This window comes from Nannospalax galili, unplaced genomic scaffold, assembly GCF_000622305.1.
Source record: "Nannospalax galili isolate Female #2095 unplaced genomic scaffold, S.galili_v1.0 scaffold182, whole genome shotgun sequence".
Classification (NCBI taxonomy): Eukaryota; Metazoa; Chordata; class Mammalia; order Rodentia; family Spalacidae; genus Nannospalax; species Nannospalax galili.
Window position 1 is genome coordinate 2,403,668 of NW_008348662.1, and position 11,860 is coordinate 2,415,527.

The following is an 11,860-nucleotide window of genomic DNA, read 5'->3' on the forward strand; positions in this document are numbered from 1 at the left end:
CCCCACTCCAGCCCCACTTCAGCCCCCACTCCAGCCCCCACTCCAGCGCCCACTCCAGCATGACTTCTCTGCCTTAATGGGATGAATTTCTGTGAACTGTGAGCCAAATCCAAATCTGTCCTCCCTGAAGTTGCTTTTGGTCAGGTATTTGGTCATGATTACCAGAAAAGGAACTAATGCAGGGAGGGAGAAGGGAGGGGTAGAGGAGGGAGGTAAAGAGAAAAGGAGGGGGAGAGGAGGGAGAAAGGAAGGGAGGGAGAAGGGAGGGGGGAGAGGAAGAAGGGAGAGGGGGAGGGAGGAAGAGAAGGGGGAGAGGGGAGGAAAAAATAATGGAGGGAGAAGAGAGAGAGGAAGGGCAGAAGGGAAGGAGAGAGGGAAGCTGGTAGGGAATAGACTTTTCTAGCTTTGGGTTTCCAGCTCCCAAACATTTTCTGTAGTTAGAAGATTCCAGGTTTTTAGGGTCTCAGATGACTTTGTTTTTAATCTCTATGAGTTCCTTCCTCCACAGAAATGTATTAAAAATTCTATTTTATGACTATGTTGCTTTGCAGATGAATTTTTTCCAAGCTCAGTTCATAGTGTTATAGTCATCATTGTTATACTCAGTTGTTCCTCTGATTTGAAATAAAATGAAAATTGTTGGCCCCAATGTCTTGTCAGTCAATAGCATCCCTGTACCTTTGGAGCAGTGCCACCTCTCCATTCATAGAGCCTTTCCGTGAAAAGGGCCAGACCAGGCAGGAGCCCCAGGGGTGTTCTGAGCATAGTCAGAGATAGCTAGGAGGCTTCTCAGGGTGTGTGTGGCTACAGAATGGCATCTAAGAGCAGGGAAACAAGGGGAGACCCCGTGGGACCCTCTAGGGGCTCGTCACAGGTACACACTCTTGTCCTCTGCTGGAAAAGTGCTCACCCAAGCTTCTCTATGTCTATCCATATCCAAACTTCAGTTCTATACTGAGTGCCTCCAAAGCAGATTATGACAAGCGGTGCGTCACTGATGAGCCAAATCAAGTAGAAGAGATCACAGATCTGCAGATCAGGGCGGAAGCTAAATCAGGATGAGAGGTGGGGGTGCAGAGACAAGCTACCGGTGAAGGGTACACAGATGCTAGGACTTACTGCAGCGTAGAATTCATCTGACTAAGTTAAAAAGGCTTCAGAAGGAGAAGTGTTCCTGTGGGGAAGGGGCATTTTGGATGAAAGGAGAGGGTGGAAACTCCATGGATTCTGGACATGCATGGTTTCTGCTTTCTCCTGAGGAAGGAAAAGTCCTGTCACCATCATCCATTCAGATTTCTAATGAGCAAAGTATATAAGCAGGACATGGGGCCATGCCCCTGGTGGAGCTGATACTCTTGGTGTTTTGTTTGATCAGTAATTAAGCTGAAGGTGCTGGCAGCCTCGTTCCCCATTTCAAATGCAGACTGCGGTAGAATGACTTTTGGTGCAATAAAAAGATGAAAACATTCCTGGGGCAAACCTCGCTGTATCATCTCTGAATTTAATAAATATCTCTGAGTCCCAAAACTGTTTGGCAAGCTTTTCACCTGAGTTTGGCAAAGCAAAAAGACCAGCTCTCCAGTGAGAATAGAACTCCATGGGCTTCTGTGTTCATTGTAAAGACGTTCCATGGGGTGAGAATGGTTTCCATTATGTCTGTTGTTGCCTGTAGCCCCTTAGGAGTCCTCTCCATGGAGGCCTCACCTAGAGGTGACTGCTGTGAGGCAGGCATCCTGGAGATACCGCCCTTTACCATGCCCAGAGGTCAGTACAGGGGGCATAGGCTATCCCAGTCCCATGTCAAGTGGCCCTTCTTGAACAGTCACTTGAAAAACACATTCAAGCCTCAGGCAGGACTCATGAATCACACAAGTGCCATGGAAAAAAAAGTGGCCTCTAAGAGATGCAACTGAGAATTGGATGTTGCCTGGGTTGTGTCATCACAGACAAATGCAAATCTTGACACCACTTTGTGGTTATTTATCTGAATCTTCCAGACCATGTCCAACTGGAGGAAATTGAACCCAAAGCTTGGGATCTGGTCACAAACGAAAAGATTCATGGGCAAAGAAATCACAGTTTTCCTCTGAGAAAGTCTCATTCCAAAGCTAGCATGCTGTCTGTGCTGTGCTGTGCTGCTTTTCCTTTGGTTTGTGTTAACATAGTTGTTTATAGGTTGAGATCTCAGGATTCATTATGACTTCTACCATGATTCATTGCAAACTTGGAAATGTCTCACTGCAGCAGAGCAAGGTCCAGATCAAAAGGGTGCTTGTTCCTGTTGAGGCTGTACCTACATAAGATGGAACCTAATTTGTTCCTGATTAATCATCTGTTGTACAAGTGTTCGCTAGTGTCTGAGGACAAGGTAAGCTGCACTGCAGTCATCTGCCAAAATTTTCAAGGAGAGTCCAGGGCTACTGAAGGCAACTTATGAATATTGCCATCTGGACTTATTTGGATAAAACTATTTTCTAACGTAGGAATCCTTTGCCTCCAGAATACAAAGCTTGATAAGTTATTTGCTGGATTCTGGGCTTTCCCAGGTTTGGCATCATGCCTACTGGAGCCTGGGCTATTTGAGTTCTCCCAAAGAGGATTAGTTGAGAATGGGAAAGGGGTGGCGTGTCAATGCAAAAGCCAGGCACTGATGCCTAAAGAAGCAGAAGGGCACTGGTATACAAAGGAATTGACATTCCTGGGATTGGCAAGAGGCAGGTTTGGATTCACCCTTCACCTGGTGCTCCAAAGCCTCCCAGGTGTATACCATTACCACAGGTCTGAAGACACAAGCTCTGTTTAGTCATGCATTTATTCAACCACCATTCATCAGGGACTGGCTCTGGACAAGGTCCTAGACCAAAGACCAGACACAAAATAAGATGCAGTGTGACTCTGGTTCTTAGAGCTTCTTGCATGAGTATTACATTATATTGGAAAAATCATGCCTCCTACCCTTGCTGGAATTCCCTCATTTTCTCCTTCTAGTAAAAAACAAAACCAAAAAACACACAAAAAAACTTGTTCGGTATGCAGGAGGCTTACAATGGTCGGTAAGATAGTAAATTGTCTTGTGTGACAAGTTTAGCATGATTGGGGGCTGGGCTTGAGATGGCAGTAGAGAGGGCCAGTTGACTCATCCAGTCCTAGGGTCTCTGTGCTCAAGGCTACCTCTCCTCACCACAGTCAAGGAGCTAGCCCTGAGCAGAATGTGGGACCCCAAAATGGGTGAGTTTGTGGGGCACAACCAAGGTTTTCCTCAGCTTTGTCAGTTTCCGATTTCCTTTGTGCCAAGCACAGCATAGATTTATTTTTTAAATCAATGTGGGTTTTTTTTCCCCATCCAATGAACGTATTCATATTCCTTGAACTTCAAGATGGAAAAATCAAAGTCACAGTTTGTAAATTTCTCTGGAGCTTCTGACCTACTTTTGGAGAAACCAATTCTGGTTGGAAGAACAAGCAAGAGCTGTGCTTGCAAAAGTTTCTGAGGTGTGTTGTCAGAAACACGTGAGAGTTTTCTGGACTCCCTCCGAAAATCTCACCATGAGCAGTGATGTCAAAGCTGATAATTTGCTGGGTTTTACCCACACTAGTTCTTACCAGGAAGGGGGCCAGGCCACTCCCCTCCAGTCCTGGGCCCCACTTCCCACTCCCCTGCTTCTTCTGCACAGATCTTGGCTCTCGCCAGTCTGAAACATAGGGGCTTAAAGAGCTTCTATTTGGAGTTGGGGATCCAGGGCCTCCCCTTATCTCATTCTGCCCTGGTAGCTCAGTCCTAGACACTGGACTGCTGTCTTTTTACATTAAGTTCCTGCTTGCTGCCAACTGTGTACTGGGTCCTATGCTCTAGTCCCTGTCTGGACCATTTGTTCCCCAAGACTGACCCTGCCCTGCCCTTGCCTGTGTTTCATGCCCCAGGAATATGTCCCCAGACTGGCAACTTAGTCCCCAAATTTCACATGTTGATACTCCATTTGGAAATGGAGTTTGGGGCAGTAACTGGAATTAGATGAGGTCATCATGATGATGAGACCCTATGATGACATCAGAGGCTTTCCAAGGAGAAGAATGATCTGAGCTGGCACTCTTGCTCTGTTTCATCAAGAGATGATTCCTCCCAGGCTCTGATGCAGCAAGGTTGGGCCATGTTCCTGAACTTCCCAGCTTCCAAAACCATGAGCCGTATAGACTTCTATCTTTATAAATCATCTGATCTCAAGCATTTCACTGTAGTAACAGAAAACAGATTGTCACCAACCTGTGCCTCTTTATCAGACTGGGACCATGACCTTCACTCCAGTGACACATAGAGGCTTTGACCTCTGTCTGTGTTGAGTTACTTATTGGGACATATTTTTATTCTGATAGCTTTTTCTTACAGTCCAATGCCAATACCAGCACTGACTGACTTCCTCTCTACTTAGCAAACTGCTCATATACCTTGTAAATGTCAATGCTTTCCTCTGGCAGAGAAAAATTAATTTATACATTTTGTGATTTCCTTTGTAAAAAAAAGTGTAAGTTCATTTCTCTCTCTCTCTCTCTCTCTCTCTCTCTCTCTCTCTCTCTCTGCCTTGGGCTCCAAGCCTCCCTGGGGCTACAGCGTCCAACGAGAATTTAATAACATTGTTTCCTTTCCACTGAATTTATTTTTATGATTCTCTCTCTCTCTTCGAGATGAATCCAAAAAACACATTGGCAAGGAAGTCTTGTACTTTCTCTGGACTCAGAGTCCTCTTAAGTTGCCATTCTGTGGCAACTAACCCACCCTGCACAGAGGAGATCACCTTACTCTGTTCTCAGAGGGGTTTTAATTGCTGCCCTGAGCTAAGGCACATTCTGTCTTCCAGAAACTTCTTTTGCTAAAGATGGCAAAACTGCCATTTGCAGTGTAGTACCTGCTTCCAGATACATCTACCTCCTGGAGGTCCTGCTCGAATGAAGAAAACAAATATCCCAAATAAGGCACCCAACCCCGAGGTGGACACATCACAGATGTTCAAATTCCCATAAGTATTGCTGTAGTTATTCATAAGGAAGCCACAGCCTGACTCAGAATGGGAACAGTGAGAGAGTGAGTGTGGACAGGGCTTGGGGGGTCTCAGGCACGGACACACTACGAAACTGACTTTTCGTGTGTCCTGTATCCTGTGTGTTAAAGGGGTTGCCTTCAGCTTATAATTATCAGGAGGTACTGGAACCCTTACTGGGTGGGCCTAAAGGGAAGTTTGCTGGTCATTAGGGTGTGCCCTTGAAGGTTATATTGGGCTCTCAGCATCTTCCTTCTCTCTTGTCTCCTGGTCGCCATGAGGTGCACAGCCTTTCTCCAGCCGTTGCTCCCTGCCATGATGTTCTGCTTTTTCCAGGCCCCCAAATAACAGAACCAAATGACCCTGAACTTAAGTCTCTGAAATGGTAAACCAAATGAAATCTTTCCCCCCTTTACACAATTTCTGTCAGGTGTGTGTCATAGCAATGGAAAGCTGATTGACACAAATGGGTCTAATGGGAATGTCACCCTATTGATTGTACTGTGGAAGACTCTGTGCTAAGCAGTTTACCTACCTTACCTCTATTTGCCCAGAGATACCTTAGGTACTTTTGTGCACTTATGGCTTCCTTTTGAATAACAATAGCAATACTTAGGGGAATTTGAACAGAAAAGGCTGCTGGCAACTCTACTCCCAACTGTATAGATCAGAAAACCAATTCAGACAAAGGGAAGGAGCTATACCAAGACTGTATTTCCCATCGATGGCAAAATGAGGCTATATGACCCCAGGGCTGGGCCTATGACCCCTCTGCTGGCCTGCTGTCTACACATTTAGTCCTTCACCAAATACATGCAGAGCATCAGTGTCATGGCTGGCACTTGATTGGGTATGGATGCAGCAGGATGGGTAGAGTTCTGGGATCTCTTGCTAGACTAGAAGAGACCTTTATTTATTTATCTGGCAGGCTCCTTTCCCCTTGGGTTAGGTCCAGGAGCTCTCTGGCTCTAGCTCAGTCTGCAGCTGGAAGGTAGGAGTCCCTTGTCAATGCTCCCAGCTAGGGAAGCTAGAAATACTTAGGGCTTTTGCTCACTCTTGTCCAGGAATCAGTGCAGATGACCATAGTGGTTTTCTGTGGGCACTATATATCAGTGTTGATTGACAGCAGAAACAACTATCACTGCATAGACTATCATGCTGCAAAGTTAGGGAAACCCTTCTGCACTTACTGAAAGAAGAAACCCTGGAAATGCTACTGCTCTATAGTCCACCTGACAGAACTCGCCTCCTCCTCCGCTCCCCTCCCTACTTGAAACTCTGTTCCTCTGCTCTTGTAACCTGGCAACAAGGGAAGTACATGCATCCCTGGGTGACAGCCGTAGGGGCTGTGTGTTCTACAGTGCACACATGCATACAGGACATTCTGGAGAACACTACATTGAAGTATCAGCGTCACAGTAGAAAAACAGAGGACGCAAAGAAGCATCACAATTGAGATTAGGAAAGGGCTGTTGCATACATTTTATTTTCATGTTTTTATTTCTAGATAATTGAAAAGTCACCCAGCCTGGTAATTATCATTCCATTCCCAGCTTCTTGGCGCAAGATGCTAATTACTCTTCTTGGAAACTTTCAGAACAGGGTACACTATTTTAGTCATGAAAACCTTCATAACCAAAGATGCAATCCAAAATGCCATGTGCTTTTATATCTTGTATTGCCAGTTGCTTTCAGATTGTTTGGGCAATGGCCCTGACCTATGGGATGGATGCTCATGAACTCCACTCTGTGCAGTCTCCTTTGATGCATAGCTTTGAAACATACCATATGTTTTATCCATAAACTTTTCCTTTGTATCGCATGATGACAGTTCACTTTATCTTCACCATCAATATTGTCAACTGGTTTATCCAGCACTGTGTCAGGCCATGTCTTCATTAATGTCTTTGTATTTATTCACTGATTTGATGCTCCCAACACTCCTGTGAGGTAGAATTTGGGGGAGGATAACAAGAGCTACTGCAACCAAGTGACTCAAAACCTACAGTGGCTCTCTCCAAACACTGCTTTTCTCTCAAGTGACTCTCTGAGGGTCAAGGTGGAAGGCCACATGGTTAGGCTGATGGTTTTTCCACCACTGTCTGCATGTGGCTTCCAATTCTTTTGTCACTTCTGTTTAAGTCATCAGAAGCAGACAGCACAAGTGTGGAGATGGGTCAAAACACAAGTCATTTAGACTCATGATCTGTGGCTAGTGGACATAGCCTCATCTCTACTGCAGGAGAGTCTGAGGAATGTGGTACAGTCAGCTGGTATCCACCAGACCACAATTTTACTGGCGGAGAAAAGAGAAGAGCTATTCACTTCCTCCCCCAAGAGATGCTGTCTGTGTTAGCCAGCCCACAGTGCCATAAGGCAACTTGGGGAGGAAAAGTTTTAACTTATGCTTCCAAATCACAGTCCACCATTGAGTTGAAGTATTTTGTATTCCTTGGGGCAATAGAGTCAGAGCACAGAAGCTGTGGTCTAAGGCAGCCTAGGCTACACATCAAACTGTCAGTGGAACGAAATGGAGTCAACTTTGCCATTTCAATTAGGGATGCCAAGACCATGCAGTGACCACTAAGAACAGTGCAGGTACAGAGTGAAACCAGCCTGAACCTACGGGACAAGCTGTGGGTGCTGAGAATGGCAGACTTGGGGTGGGACTGCCCTAGCTCTTTGAAACCCAGAAGGTCATGAATGCATTCCAGATGCCAGGCATTGAGCTACACTGATGGACTACGGTTTTGCTTAAGTGTGATTGGTTTTATATCCTGGCTCTTCCCTTTGGGAGTAAAAAGTAGTGTTACTGTAGCAAAAAGCTAGAAAACTGGTCAAGAGATAAAAATCTCTGGTTTGGGGGGAACTTTAACTTTCCAGTTTTGTGGGTCAATCACCTGGACACAGGACCATTCTAGAAAGGTGGGTTCACCTTAAGTCATCCCAAAGAGATGGGGGTTGGGAATACTTGGTGCATTAATGAGACGGTGAACTTTTCCTGTCTGGAATCCCTGCCCCTTCGTGCAGTGCTTCTGAACCCACCACAGTCATGTAGCTTTCCCTGAGTCTCCTTGCTTTTCTGAATACTTCTGAAAAGTGTAACTCTTCTTTACACCTCTTTTCTAACTATGCTTTTCTTCATGCTTTGGGCTGCCCCCAACAAGTCAGATTCCTTTACTTTTTCTCTAAAGTTCCCTTCCTCTTCCCCTCAGTGCTGCTGTTAGCTTACCACGTGTCTGACCTCCATGTTCACTCTAAACCAGCATGTCTTTATGGATTTTTCCCTTCTCTCTTCCATTTTTCCTGCTCAGGGTAGCTGCTGAAATTTATAGCTTGCCTACCCTGAGGATTTTTCCTTAAGTTGTAATAAAACTGTCCTACAGCTTCTATTTGAGTCCATTTTTTTTTATGAATGAGACTAAGAACTCTGAAAAAGAACTCTGCTTTCCCTGCATCAATATTTAACTTATATTTGATTTTACGTGAGTTCAAAGTTAAAAGACTTTGGAATTTTAAAGAGCGAGCCTGTAAATCGTGTTCCTCTATGGTTTACTGTTTCGGTTCCTGCTTGAGCTCCTGCCCCGAGTTTCTTCAGTGATAGACTGTGAGGTGAAAGTATAAGCCAAATAAACCCAGTATTCTCCAAAGTTGGTTTTGGTTTTGGAACTTATCATAGCAGAGATCAAACTAGAACATTAACCATCTGTGGTTTAGAGACACAGAAACTTAGTTCTGGAAAATGGAAAGCACAAGGCTAGGACAGTAGCAGATTTGATGTCTGGTGAACACCTGTATACGGATTCATAGGTGGCCTTTTTTTAGATATTTCCTCACAAGGTAGAGAGGTTCAGGGTATTAGGTTTGAGCTAGGGGCAATCAGACCACATTTCCCTGCAATCTTACACATACTGGCAGGCACTCTACCAGGAACTGTAGGTCAATGACAGGCTCTCTGGGGCATCTAGACTCCAGGAAATGCTAAATCCCAGAGGCATAGTAGCCAGCTATCTCCATCTCCAGCAACCTTCATAGATGATTCTATGCTATTCCCTGGTGCTATACAGATGGCCTGTCTGAATTTGTAAGACAGTCTCCCTAGTCTGGACTAGAGGAGGTGCTTAGGAAGTTAGAACTTAGGACATCAGAAGGCTAAGGCACATCCCTACCCACCCTGTGACTACACCCAAGGTGCCTTTCCTTCATACCTCCCCCACATCCTCTAAATTTCTCTACCTCCCCACAGTGTAAAAGGACCTCTCCTCCTTCCTCCCTTCCCAATTGCCTTAAAGCAACCTTCCTTATCTTTCCAGGTTTTCTGGTATTTCCCTCTTCCTTCGATCCTGACATACACTCTCTCTCTCTGGCTTTAAATAAATCTTGTAACCTCAAATCTTTGTGGCCTCTATTGTATTTAAGGCCTTTCACAGGGATCTGAGGTCCCTTTATGAGGGCACTAATCCCATTCACTAGGCTCTGTCCTCATGGAGTTGGTTTCAACATATGACACCATAACACTCTCTTATTGACATCTTACAGATGAGGAAACTGAGACACAGAACAATTAAGAGACTCCCCTCAGAGCATAAATAACCAGAGGGAAGTATGGACCTTCTTTAGGTTGTTTGGCTCTGAGTTCATGCCTTAATTACACTAGGCTGAATTCACAATACAGCATTCACTTTAACAGATTATCAATACAGATCTTCTAATCTGGCTGCCTACTCTTATGGTAAAGCATCAAATATACTCACTGTCAAAGCACCCAGAGATACCAGACCTTGGATTAGAGAAACAGACATACCCATACTTCCACCATATTCAGAACCTGGCTAGCTGTCAGGGAATACCTGGGCAGGGTACCGTGCTAGACTAACCCATGGAGGAAGAGGACTTGCTGCTTGACTCTGCATGGAGCATCACCTAGTTCTCTGAGCAACAGAGCTCCTTCCTGCTGCCTTGAGAGACTCACTTCCTATTGTGGGAACCTAAGGCATGCAGAAGAGCAGGGCAGCAATACTAAGCCAAGAAGCTAACATTCCCTTCAGCAGTGATAAAAGTCCAAGGGGCACCAGCTCTTCTATCAGTCTTCAGAGATGTTGTTTTGTATCTTAAAGACTCATTAACATCCTTGTTGACTTGTCTTTCAAACCAAACCACCAGGTACCATTTTATGTCATACTGCAGCGATAAAGGCATTTCCCACAAACTTACATAGGGAATCTATGAAAGAATTTTAGGGTGTCTGAGACCCACAAAGGTGTGAGACTAACCAGGTATGTAAGTGCTTGTTTCTGGGGAATACAGGTTCTCTATCCTCCTAAAAGTTATACATCACTGAATTGGGATATTTAAGTTAGTTGAGGCCATTTACTATACTGACCCTTCAACTCTTAGGAAGGAAAGAAACTAATTTCGAAGAAAGCAGCTGTAAGCACAGAGGTTTGTAAGGCAGCATCTTCTAGAAGAACAGAGTCAGAACAAGAAGGCCCAACACTATTTCCTAATGATTCATTGCAGCCTCCAAACCTCTGGCCTCTTTCCCTCCTTTGGCTATGGGCCTACAGAAGATATTAAGAGAGTGGAAACCTAATGCAAGGGAGATAGGTTAGAGGAGATACATACACACTCTCTCTGTCTAACCATCCTGTACCATGTTGAGACTTTACCAGTAAGAAGGCCACATCACCAGATGAAGCCCTTGGACCCTAGCCTTGAGCCAAAATTATATAATCTTGTGCTATTAATCATAGGAAATGGACTGATATAGAAGGATGGAGAAAAGGTGGGAATATGAACATTCCACACAATGGGATGATTAGCAAACAAAACAGAATCCCTATTCTATGAGTCAGCTCTGCTGGAGCCACAGCAAGAAACAGGGTCTAAAGATAGAGTAGTTTGCCACACAGGGTCATCAGGCTTTGCCCTGAGGAAGACAGACAGCTGTTGGAAGTTCTGAGCGGGGATATGAAGTGATTGCTTTTAATTTTAAAAGCTCAGTATACTTATTCTAAAAATAATTACTTCTGCAGGAGGTTTGACAGAGGAGCATAGTTTAGTAAGCCAGAGCAATAATTCAGGTGAGGTGTGATTGTGGACTATGGTGGAAGGCTGGGCTGATTTCCTAGGTGGATTGTGAAAGGTGAGTCTTCAGGAACTATTGATATTCAGATGATGGAATGAAAAGAGGAGCCAAAACGTCTCCTAGTGTAGCCAGCAAAATGATAACGCTGAGGTGGAGAGACCAGGAGAGCAGCAGGTTGGTCAGGGACAAAGTCAAGGGTTCTGCTCTGAATCAGTGTGCATGGCCTGTCAGGTCTAGGCTGAGGTGTCAGGGAGGTGGTTAGTGGTCTAATTTCATGCTGGAGCAACATGTTTAAGATGTCCATCTTCTAAATGTCACATAGAGCTGCAGGACTAGAAAAATCAACAAGGAGTGAGAGATACCACAGAAGAGCAGGGACCTCCCTTGATAGGAGCCACTCACAAGCGGAGAGCCCAGCATGGGAGGAAGAGGACCTGGAAGTGAGATTGGAGGGACACCTACAGAGAGAGAGACCTGAAAAACCAAAACAGACAAAGCTTCCAGGAGGGAGATAGCCACACCAACAAATGTTGTAGATATTGTGGAAACATAGACCAAAATGACGTGTAATGTACGACAGTTCTGGAAGAAGACAGAGGAAAGAGTTGAGTTGGACAATAGGGTAAAGCCAGTGTCTATATTACTGGTGTAATCTCTCTCTCTCTCTCTCTCTCTCTCTCTCTCTCTGTCTCTCTCTCTGTCTCTCTCTCTCTCCCTCCCCCTCGCCTGCCTTTTATTT